This window comes from Lissotriton vulgaris, chromosome 6, assembly GCF_964263255.1.
Source record: "Lissotriton vulgaris chromosome 6, aLisVul1.2, whole genome shotgun sequence".
NCBI lineage: Eukaryota > Metazoa > Chordata > Amphibia > Caudata > Salamandridae > Lissotriton > Lissotriton vulgaris.
In genome coordinates this window covers 634291531-634304768 of record NC_141694.1, presented here as the reverse complement: position 1 = coordinate 634304768, position 13238 = coordinate 634291531, and positions in this window count along the sequence as shown.

Genomic DNA, 13238 nt, shown 5'->3' with positions numbered 1-13238 from the left:
TCTCCAAAATAAACACTAATTAATAAGGAATTACTTATTAGGCTGGCACACCTAAATCAATCAATGTTAAAAGGTTAAGGTACTGTGTGGACTAATCCTAAAGTGTCCAAGCAGAGGGAGCAAATCCCTCATAAAACCGGTAAAAAAAAATAAGTAAGTTAACAAAGCTCAACATGCCCAATTCACAAAAGTAATCTGACACAAAATCCTAACTTTACGAATTTCGGTATTCACAAAAGGCATTTAGGAGTAGTTAGGATTCCTAACTTTACTACTCCGCCTTTTGTGAATACCGAAAGTCGTAAAGTTAGGATTTTGTCTCAGATTGATTTTGTGAATTGGGCCCCACATCTATAAGTAAGTGGTAGGCAATAACAATGTCCATGTTGTGCAACAAAACTTACTTGAGGCTAGTTCAATCAAAATCACACAGCCTGTGATTGAAGAACGCCAAAACCACCCACAGCAAATCCTAGTCGCAACAGTGGGCACTTAGAATCAAGGCAAGCAAAAGCGGCAATTTTTAGATGAGGCCAATTGTCCAATCGGTCAACCCTCCATGAGCACAAGGAATTGTGGGAACCGAAGTCCTGCATCACTGTATAATCACATTTTAACAAAACAAGGTGCATCAGTTGTGCTGTATTGTATTTAAATAAACTAAAAGAAAACAACAAATTAATTGATGCAATCAGTAAAATGTCACTAAACACACTAAGGATTGTGGGAACTGAAGTAATAAATCAGTGAATTGCCGAACTAGGACAAAACAATGCACAACCATGTGCGCTGTATAGCACTTAAATAAACTAAAGGGGAGCATAACAATTTGCTCTACCCATACAGATCCCAGTGATGAGAAAAGAGTAATGCACAAAACAACCTTTCACAAAGGAAAAAAGATAAAGCAAGAAAAGATAAATTAAAAACAGGTTAAAAACGAAGAATTATAAGGAAAGGCACACATGTATGTACAATAAGGAAAAAAATAGCTATTTGTAACAAAAGAGAGATTGTGTAACACATTCATAGCTTATCAGTCGAAGTTGCATTGTCATAATGTTAGAAATGGGATTTTTGGTAGGCTAGGGCATGTGCCAAAGCCATGCAGAAACCACCACTCTAGTCAGGATAAGGGAGTTAGACTCCTAAAATAACCCCTGCTCACCCCTTTGATAGCTTGGCACGAGCAGTCTGGCTTATCTTGGAGGCAGTGTGTAAAGCATTTGCACATAACCAACAGTAATACAGCGTAAGGACTACAAAAGAACACCACACCACTTTAGAAAAATATCCAATATTTTTATATACTTAAGACAAGACCAAAAACGATAAAAATCCACAATATAGCACTTAGAAATATTCAGTTATCAAAATAACCTTAAAAAACAGTTCCTTGAAGTCGATAGCTTCGCCCGAGGCTATCATGCCATCGTGAAAAAACAAATCCAAACAGTTCTGGCTGACCGCGACATCGCGGGCCAGCTACGGTGTCAGGAAGACCCGCAAACAGTACCTTTCAGAAATGCAGGGCATCGGCGACCTCATGTTGAGCTTCCGAAAGCATGGCGTCTGCAGGCATCGGTTCCGGGGGTCGGTACAGGAATCATCGCGGCCCTCAAAGTCACACAATTTGCAGATCGAACTCCTCTCTGTTGAAGTCAGGAGCGCTGGCATTGTCAGGCATCAGGTGCTCCGAGGCAAAGTGCAGGGGTGGGGCGTGCGGTGCTGTCAGGTCGCGGTGCGAGCAGCGGCTCGGTGGTGGTGTCAGATGGCGTCATCGGTGAGACCAGGGTCGCTGTGCGAAGTGAATGCGGTGCTTGTCTTGGGGCTGGCAGGTCACGGTGCAAGCAGCGGCATTGTTGTTGCTTGAGTGCTGTCATCTGTAGTCAATGGCGTCGGCATCAGTAGGTCAAGGCTGCAGTGCGGGATGAGGGCGGTGCATCGTGTAACTTTACAAGGGGTGCCTTCGAATCACGGTGCAAGCAGCACCGTTGATTTCAGCATGGAGCTGCATCATCGGGGAGGCCAAGGCATCATCGTGAAGCGAGGTGGTACGGAGTGTGGTGCCACAGGTCGCTGTGCGAGTAGCGGCTCGGTGGCGGTATCAGCAGGCATTGTCGGTAAGACCAAGGTCACGTTGTGGCGGTCCCCTCTGCGGTGCCTTCAGGACAAGTAGTCGGCAGCAGTGTTGTAGACGGCATCTGGTTGCTTTTTCCTCTGTTGCTGAAAAAGCGCCACTGGGTTTGGGCTCTCCACAGTAAGGCCAAGCCACTGATAAATAGAAAACAAAACGAAAAGGCAGTACTGAAAAAATTTCTTCCTGAACTTATTTCTCAGCACTTGCGATTATAACAAGTGGAACCGCCTTTGTTTGGACAGAATCAATCTGTTTTTTTTATTCATAATTTTGTATTTCTTATTTGGTTCATTTTCACCAATTTTGTATTAAATACATTTTGTACAAACAATCTGACATATCAATACAAAAACTCTTCACATATTATCAAAACACCCTTCATTTATACATTTTCATACCATACTTATAGTGATTCTGACCAAACAAATGCGGTTCCACTTGTTGTTATAATCACAAGTGCTGAGAAATAAGTTCAGGAAGAAATTTTGCAGTACTGGCTTTTCGTTTTGTTTTCTATTTTCCTCTGTTGCTGCACAAAACACACAGTCCCCAGTGCTGAGGGCAGAAGAGCTTCAAGTCTTTGCTGTTCCTGAGACTTCTTGAACAGGGGGCAAGCTCTACCTCAAGCCCTTGGAGAAACTCACAAAAGTAGATTACAGAAAGTTCAATCCGGTCCTTTCACTGCCCAAGACAGAAGCAGCCACTGCAGGCCAACACAGCAAAGCACACAGCAAAGTGGTAGTTTCTCCTCACAGCTTCTCCAGCTCTTCTTCTTGGCAGTCTTCTTGATCCAAAAGAGTTCTAAAGTTCAGGGGTCTGGGCCCCAATATTTATATTCCAAAATCCTTTGATCTCTTAGGTAGAGAGTTTCTGTGCCCAGCCAGAACCAGTTCTGCCTTCTCTGGTGTGACTTCCTGGCAGGAAGTGGAGACGGTATGGTCAGAGGCAGACCAGGCTCTTTGATGTGCAAGGAAATCTCTCCCTTCCCCAATTACAGTCCAGGCCTATTCAGCCCTTTCCTGACCCTCCTATACTATCTGGAGCCACTCCTGCTCCCCAGCCTTCATCCAAAACCCAGACAGGCAACCCGCATTCCAGCAGAGGCACACAGGATGACTGAGAAAGAAAATACCTACTTTCTAAAAGTGATATTTTCAAACACAGAATATAAAAATCACCTTCACTAAAAGATGCATCTTTAGATTCTGAGTTCAGTCATACAAAACTTTATTTTCCCCACTAATTTTCCAGGCCAGTTATCTTTATAAGATGTTCTAAACAAACTCCCCATTCTGTCCTATGGGGAAAAGGTAACCTGCAATAACGACAAACTAAATTGGCCATAATTCTCTATCAGGACATGCTACACACATCAGGGCATGTCCTACCTTTCACATACACTGCACCCGGCCCACAGGGGTGCATTGGGCATGGATCACTGAAAAAATATCGAGGGACAAAATATCGACTTGCAAAAATATCGTGGACAAAATATCGACAGACAAAATATCGAGTTTGTATCTACAAACAGGTAAGCACAAAAATATCGAGTACATCGTTTACAATAATATAGTTTTATAAAATATCGACTTTATTAAAAACAGTGTTAAATTAAATTAATATTAAAATTTAATTACTAAAATATACTTAAAAATACTTAAATTAACTTATAATAATTAAATAATAAATGAAATTAATAAAAATAAATTTTTACTATCATATTTGTTAAAACATATATATATAGTAACATACTATAATTAAATAGGATACTATTATATTACCGTACGATAGCAGAAGTGTAAAAAATACTATTCCCACTCCAAAGAGTGCAAGCGTAGGGAAAGCATTGGATAGCGTAGGGGTTAAAATTACTATTCCCACTCCAGTGGGTGCAACAGTAGGGAAAGCGTTGGATAGCGTAAGGGTTAAAATTTCTATTCCCACTCCAGTGAGTGCAACAGTAGGGAAAGGGTTGGATAGCGTAGGGGTTTAAATTACTATTCCCACTCCAGTAAGTGCAACAGTAGGGAAAGCGTTGGATAGCGTAGGGGTTAAAATTACTATTCCCACTCCAAAGAGTGCAACAGTAGGGAAAGCGTTGGATAGCGTAGGGGTAAAAATTACTATTCCCACTCCAGTGGGTGCAACAGTAGGGAAAGCGTTGGATAGCGTAGGGGTTAAAATTACTATTCCCACTCCAAAGAGTGCAACAGTAGGGAAAGCGTTGGATAGCGTAGGGGTAACAATTACTATTCCCACTCCAGTGGGTGTAACAGTAGGGAAAGCGTTGGATAGCGTAGGGGTTAAAATTACTATTCCCACTCCAGTGGGTGCAACAGTAGGGAAAGTGTTGGATAGCGTAGGGGTTAAAATTACTATTCCCACTCCAGTGGGTGCAACAGTAGGGAAAGCGTTGGATAGCGTAGGGGTAAAAATTGCTATTCCCACTCCACGCAACAGTAGGGAAAGCGTTGGATAGCGTAAGGGTTAAAATTACTATTCCCACTCCAGTGGGTGCAACAGTAGGGAAAGTGTTGGATAGAGTAGGGGTTAAAATTACTATTCCCACTCCAGTGGGTGCAACAGTAGGGAAAAAGTTGGATAGCGTAGGGGTTAAAATTACTATTCCCACTCCAGAGAATACAACATTAATACTTCATAAATAATTATAAAATGTATTATTGAATATCTATTAATAATTAATTAAAAATAATTATTATTTGTATACAATTTATTAATTAATATATTATATTTACTACTTAACAATAATTATTTCTATTGATCACCTATTAATACTAATTAATAAAATTATTTACTATTAATTATTTAATAATGAAAACGTTTTTAACAATTATTTGAAATTAAATAAATATAAATAAATGTAATTAATTAATTATTTATAATTTAATCACTTCCCACCCAATTCCCCTATAAACTCACAACCCGCTACAAAAATAATTTAGTAAAATTAACATAAATACCAATTAATTACCAATTAAAATTTAATTAATTACCTATTATAAATTAATTAATTATTAATTTAAATTTACTATCAATAAATAAATTTACATATTTAATTAATTATAATTAAAATACTTCCCACCCTATTCCCCTATAAACCCACAACCCGCTACAGAATTAAATTACGCAATGATTATAAAAACAAAAATCATTAACAAAAATTAATTATAACATAAATACACACTTTTCACACATATTATACCATAAAAATACACTATTAATAATTAGATATTATTAAAAATTCGATATTTTTTACTATCTATATTTTTAACATTCGATATTATATCACTTACCTTAAAAACGATATTTTGGTCATCTATATTCTGTCCTGTCGATATTTTGTCCAGTCTATATTTAAAAGTCGATATTATGTCCAGTCGATATTTTGGAGTGGATATTATGTCTGTGCACCATTGGGCATACCTGAGGGGTGGCTGACATGTAAGAAAAGGGAAGGTGAGGGACTGCCAAGTGTGTGCACTGCCAAGTCGACATGGCAGTTACAAACTGTGCGCAGACTCTGCAATGGGGGGTCCAAGTCACCTTTTCAGGGCTACTCACGTGGGTGGCACAATCAGTACTGCAGGGACTCTAGTAGCATTTGATTCACAGGCCCTGGCGCACTCAGTGCACTTTACTAGGGACTAACAAGTAAATCAAATATCCAATCATGGAAACACCAAACCATAACACAATTTATCACAGGAGTATTTGTTCTTGGTTTAGAATCTGGGGATATCTTATCTTACGGAAAAAACCCATAAGTTCAGATTGAAGATTCAGGAAGTCGGGATAGACTGTAGGCAGAAACGAGAGTCCTTTACTTAAGATGGAAATCTCCTGTGATGAGAGATTGTGTTCTGATAAATTAAATAAAGGGATAGTCATATCTGGAAGGGCAGTGTCTGTTACCACTGGTAGAACTTGCTCCTCGTTTGCCTCTCCCCTGGGGGGTTGTGCCACCTCGCTTGTTGTTTTACCCGGCCCCTTTTGGGTGCCTGCCCACGTCCTCTCCCTAAAAAATGTGGGTTGGGGTTACGATTTGCAGTGCTAGGGCCTTCACAGGAATCAGAGTTATCAGAGGAATCAGCAGAGGAGTCAGTGAAGCCAGCCACTGTATTCCTCTGGTTGTACCGGCCCCAAGGCCTGGGATTTTGTGGGTTCTGGTTAAAGTTGCGGTTAGTGTAAAAGTCTTTTTGGAGATAGGGATATGTCCTCTCCTGAGTAAAAGATTTAATGTCTTTTTTAACTTTTACAGATTTCTTGTTCTGTTCTATGCATGTTCCTTCACAGCCCTATTAAATCCTTACCCATGTTTTCTTTTTAGGAGACTGATCCCCGCCAATTTTTAATTCACTGAACTTAACATCTTGCTAATTCCTCCCTTGGGTAAGAAACCATTTTGCTCCCACATCGTAACTCGCCTTAATTGAGCGGTAGCCACAATTCTTAACGTACTGGTTTTGTTATCCCCAGATTCTAAACCACGTCGTTACAAACTTGGCCTATACCCCTTGTGGTCAGCCCCTGGTAAGCCCTTAGTATCTGCAGCATGCTCGTACTGCTCACTTCGCAATTACGGTTATCGATCGCTTCACCATTAGTCTCACAATTATTTCTTACTGTCTGCGGCATGTACGTATCGCTTTTACGGGAATCGGTCGCTTCACCATTAGTCTCACCTTTTCAAGCAGGTTATCGTCGTTAACAGGGCATCACTTGTTCGCACAATGCGTCGGTAAAGCCACAACAACGCTCACAACAGTGTCTTTCAATACACCATTAGATTTCACCATTAGTCTCACCATTCCCGCAGGTTATCACCGTATATAGCGCATCACCTGCTCGCACATGGGTCCGTATAGTTACAACAACGCTCACCACTGCTATCTGTCAATACTCCATTAGCCTCACGACCAATTCGCCCTTTATCGTCGCCTGCCAATCATCACTTTTTGGCACTCACGACTGTAAAATTACGAAATCGATCACCACTATGGTTTTGAATACCACCACAATCATTTTAAAAAAATCCTTGCTTGACTATCACTAGATAAGGATGGAATGCTTCGGACCCTTAAGGCAACAGTCCTTTCACTGTGTTGTGAAGTTATAACCACGTCACCTTTACAGTTCTCTCACAAATGCGCCTTTTTTCTATATTATTCTATATTGTACTGTGCATGATCTCTTTATTTCTTTCTCTTCTTTAGGCTATCATGGCTTGTAATAATTAGGCAGTATTGTGTCATGATGATGATCCTGTGATTCTTTAAATGGGATCGAAACGCCGTCGACTCTTAAAACACCATATACTGCAAAATGTACAAATTGCCATGTTAGGCGAGTAATGGTGTAAAATGGTATTTCTGTCATTGTAATATTCACAGGAAATAACAGCTTCTGCCTAAAAATTCTGTTCTATTCTCCGACTACTTTCCTCTCTATGCCAAATGGTATATGTTTGGGTACAGGCTTGTGCCCCTCTCTATGGAAATGTTGAAGGTATTTCCTCAGAACATTCGTTGTTAAAAGTAAAAATTGGACCTCTGTCCGGCTGGACAAGTCACTATTTAATATAGCTTCCATTGTGTCTATATTTATTCTGTGCTATTATTTTTCTTGTGCATGGGACCACTGTTGTTTTCTTAAATTCTAAAACATAGAGTTATGCAGGACTGTACCAATGCAACCATCAAAATGTATGGTCTCATCATTTATGTTCAAGCCAGTAATGGTAGAGTTCAAGCGAACAATCCATTGACATTCCAAGAGCTACAGAGTTTGAGATATATTGATCAGTTTTTCAGTCCTATGAACTTGCCCCATCACTTGCCATTTGATTTGTCATTCCGAGTGGCCCGGTTGTTCAAAGTGTTCCACCAAGGTTGCAGTTGTGACAGACTCTGTTGGAAGCAAAGGAAATGGCTCCTCTTACTGCTGTTGGGGTCATACATTACAGTAATTATCGGGGTTTAATGGGCCACTCTGAGCTTTGAGCTCTGGTGACAGTGTACCTACTGCACCAATGGTAGCTATTCCCCTGAGCATATATGGATTATAAAGGAGTTAGTAGGCTCTTGACTTTTCAAGCAGTGCAAACTGGTGATCCTATTGATTAACAGCAGTGTTGAGTGGATCTGCCACAAGTCAGGTAACCTGTGAAAGTGTCATCTAGACACATGTGGGAAAAGATTTACTCAGGTGCTAAAACAGGTTTTGGTTGCTTACACACTAGTACATATATCCTTATACCTCTACAGCTACTGCTATTCCTCACCCCACCTATACTTTAGTGCCTTTACCTCTGTTTATACCCTGGGGTGGCTATTCCCTCTTATATGCTGTTACCTTTACCTATATCCCTGTAGCGCTTCCCATTACTGGTCCCTTAATTACACCTATATCCATACCCTGGTGTGATATGATTTCCCCCTTCTCAGAGGAACTATTTATTTTTTGGACAACATAAACAGTGGGATGGTGCCAGAATATTTCCATGCACCCCCTCAGGATATGTTGGCCTATGGACCTGATAGCTCACAGTGCCACCATAAGTACCCCAAGACCTGACACAGTAACGTGGTTTGGGCGATCTCAGAACATAACAACCCTGACTTCCCAATGAATCGTGGTAACTGATCTAGAATCTTTTCACTTAGTCACTCATGCGTACTCAGAAAGATAGACAAAAAATACACATTGAGCCATTGTGATTCTTATATAAAATGTATGCTCTGCAGTGATTAATATACAGAAGCAGATAAAAGTGATTAGCGGTCGAAGGACAGTGAATCGAATGAACAATTCCACCATCATGCTAAAACAGTTTATATATGCTGGCATGTAAGTAGAGGGCATATTGTACTCCTACTATGCTGTCCCTAACATAGTTGCCTAGTTCTGCCAAAAATCCCCTACTGGATGATCTAAGTCCCCATTACCTGAAGGCAATGTATGTAGGTTCCCATCTTAGTCACAAGTTGGACATCCCTTCTCGTAGAGGGTATACAGGAATCAGCTGGGCTGAGACTCCGACCCAGCAATAACCTCACAATGACAACAGAATGCTCCTCTAATTTGATCACGGAAATGCGTGTGCATTTATAATAACATCATCCATGCGTCCATGTTGGGATTTCTACTGGGCTGACATTGTTTATTGTCTTTGTGACAGCCATGTTGCCTCATGGATGAATAACAAACAACAACATTTGCACAATGTGTGTCTAGGTCTTGTACAAATGTTCAAGGTGTTGTGATAGTATACTCTTGAAGTGGAATTGAAAGTATTGTGATTTCAGAGAAACGAATCGTGCACTATCACGCAAGCAAATATGTGTCAAAAATCTTTGTGTAGAAAAGAAGACAACTTAAGAAATATGTGCATGTAAAATGGTAATGTTTCTTCCCAGGTCTAACCTAGCCAAGTGACTCAAACTCCTCGGACATAAGTCGACTAAAGCTATCAATTAAAAAGAAAGCCATCCAGCATAATGCTACTGCATATGTTCATTTAAAATATGCTTACAAACTATTTTAAAGTGCAATCATACAGTTTGAAAACCAAAGAGTACAGTGAGCCATTATTAAAAATATAAAAGCCATCGAAAACCAAATTTAAAAGAATTTAGGATGTTAAAAACATACCGAATCAAAAAATTCCCACCAAACAGAATAGCCAATTGTTTATGTGTTCCGCGATGTAGATAAACATTTCTATTCCCAGCAACCGCAGACGATGGACCCAGAGACACACCTTGGAGCAGGTTTATGGATCAAACTTGTTCCCATCCTACCCCCACAGCAGCTGCAGAAGGAGTGATCACAGCCAAAGGGAAATCCGCAGAACGAGAGCCAAGATCAAACTCACCAGGAGCACAAGCATCCCAGGAAGGCTCATACAATGCGTTCAGATGCAAAGGACAGCGATACAAATGTTCAAGAGAAACAGGGGAATCCCTACTCACTAAGGAACCAGGGTAATAGTTATACAGGAAAAACAGTGGTTCCTGTTGAATGATATACTATGAGGTTATGATACATAAGCACAATCATAATGTAGAGGGTTAGATAATGGCAGAGCGCGAAGGAACCACTAACACACAGATTCCAGTGTAGTATATTTTATGGATTTTTTAGGTAAACCTAGCTAGGTCAGCCGGTTTCCCTTGGCAAAAAGAGCGGGAAACCTTGAATATAACAATCCTCTCTGGATGAGGATCTCTGTCATTGTACCCGATCAAGTTGACTGACGCTGCTTTTTCTGAATCTACATGCGGAGCACTGTCCCGCTTTTCTAATCTTCTATCGAGGTAAGAAATGGTACATCCAGGTCACTTATCCCTTGCGCTCAGCCCTTATTTTAGCACACTGACCCCTATATCTTTAATATTTGAATTTCCAGAGAAACTCTCAGTGCATTGTCACTGTTAATCCACAAAGGGATTCTACAATGCTACGGCTATGGCGTAAAATTAATTGAGCCCCTCTGGCCTACCTACATAACTCATTGGATTGACAGCCTGTCCTCACATTGAGGTAAGACCCTCGGTAATCCTTGTATTTGATTATACATAGCGCATTCTCCAATTATCAGTAATTGCAACATTCTTCTTTGCTTCTTTTCTCACAATCATAGTACCCGGTCGGGTCCTCATGGGAGTAAACCCTTTTCCTCTATTCTTCATGTGTGGCACATCATTTTCACAAGACTGCGCAATCATAAATTCAGGTACCTTTATCCAACGGCCTTTATTTTCCTTTTTTTCGCATTTGTGTCGGTATATGGGCCTCTTGCTCTTTTTATTTCATTCCCATTTAGATGTCCCTTCATCAATAGTCCTGAAGAGACCCCGCATTGTTTTGAGGGTCGAAACGCTGTCGACAAACAGAAGAAACAAACCATTTTCCCAGCACATACCATTGTATATAGCTGCTGTTCACATGGAATTATTTTGATAATGGTCGACTTGTACAAACTGTGGAAACCTTGCATATAATATTCACATTGTCACTTAGGTTTAGATTCCCTTTGTCGATTGAGACACTATGTACAAATGTTGTTTTGATGTATATTGTTTACTCCTAACTTTATTGTTTAAAAAATCCATAAAATATACTACACTGGAATCGGTGTTTTAGCGGTTCCTTTTCGCTCTGCCAGTATCTAACCCTCTATATTACGATTGTGTTTATTTATTATAACCTCATAGTATATCATTCCACAGGAACCACAAAGTTTCCTATATAGCGATACAAATGGGCCTTTAAGGGGTCCACTATTACTTCCATGTCCAGAGGCTGAACCGATCACGTTCCTAGGCACAAGTCCAAGGCACAATTGAAAGTGCACAGCAGACAACAGAATACAGATGGGGTAGTGTCTTTCACATCTTCTGGCTCTCTCCCTCGGACAAGATGACCTGGCACTCCCTCCTCATAGTTCACCACAGTGCTATTTTACTTCCTTAAACTACCACCACTTCTGAGCTGTCTCAGGCAAGTTTAAAACCTGATTGAATTCCTCCACAACCTGCCATCATTCTTCCACAAATATAATTTTCCCATTATGCTAATTTTACATTTGTTAGGCCACTTCTTTTCCACTCTGTGCTGGCCAATAGGTGAATAAAAAAATAATGGGGTGTGGTTCTGGCCTGTGACGGTATTGGGCTGTATCCCCACTACTCCGGAGCCCAAATAGTCTTTATGCCCCCTCGCGGCAAACTGGGACAATTCAACAGCCACGTAGGGGGCAGAAAATATCCTAGGTGCCAGGAATAGGCTCTTAAAAAAACGAAGGGCCTGAAGTGCACACCACATCCCCCTGGGAATCATACAGTTTTCTACCCGCTTGAGAGGAGAGTTATTTGGAGAGTTTATACCTTATCTGCCCACCTGATTGGTCAAAAAGCACACAAGAGAGTAGGGATAGATGAATAAAACAATACTCTGGGTAGGATACTGGTCCATTGTTAAACTGGGCCATCTTCACCTCACCCCTGAGGCCCAGACATTCTGTCTTCACCCCTGGTGTACAAATTAGTGGTTGTACGCCTCATCTGATCAACCCAAGGTGACAGAAAGGACACTAGACACCATGGATACATTTATAAATAATGAATGGAGTTTTGGGCTGGGACGCCATGGCACTGGGCCATCACTCCCCTGGGGCTTATTGAGCTTTTTTACCTACCCGGTTTGTGCAGATTGAAAGGTTTACCCTCATTCTGCCTACCTGGTAGGGGCAGAAGGCCAGCCAGACATCAGCAATAATTTAAAAAAAATTAAAAAACAAGCAGGATGTGGGAATGGTCATTCTGACCTCGGGTGACAACTCTAACTGCTGGACCTAGACAGTCTTTTTGAACTCCCCGCTCCCATAATGGCAAACTGTGTTTTTTCCCAGCCTACCTGTCCCAGGGCTAGAATAAATCTCAGTAAACACCAGGGTCATGTGAGGGAATTGAGATTAGTTCTATCTCAAATCTGCCAGCCCCAGTCGGATAGACAACCCACTAGGCACTAGCAGTAGTTGTATAAAAGATCAAACAGGGTAGAAAACCCTTAGGGAGCTGTTAAAGGGGTTTATCCACAATCTAACTACCACAGTGGCAGTAAGTCTACTGGACACAAATTATGAATTGATATAGTGGCTGGATAGTGTGGTATAGCATCAGGTCACACAACCCCACTCTTAGGACTCATTCAGCCTTTGGGGCCTCATGGTGTTTTACCCTCCGTCAGGTTGACCAGAGGGCCAGAGGACCAACAAGACACGAGGGATACATTTTCCAAAAAGTTTGTGAGTTGGGGTGGGGCCATTCGGACATTCACTCGCAGCACTTGATCCCAGGGCCCAACATTCTTTTCTTTCCCCATGGTTTGTTTTAAAATACTTAGGGAGTCACGGGTTGTCCTGTCCTGCCATCTAGCCCCACGCCCCACTTCTGAGTCTCAGCCAGTCTTCCTGCCTCCCCCCGTTAGCAGATTTGGGTTTTAGCCCTAGCTGTCTATCAGTGAGCAGAAAGTCCATTAAACACCAGGGATATGATTATAAAAGTTGAATGGGGTG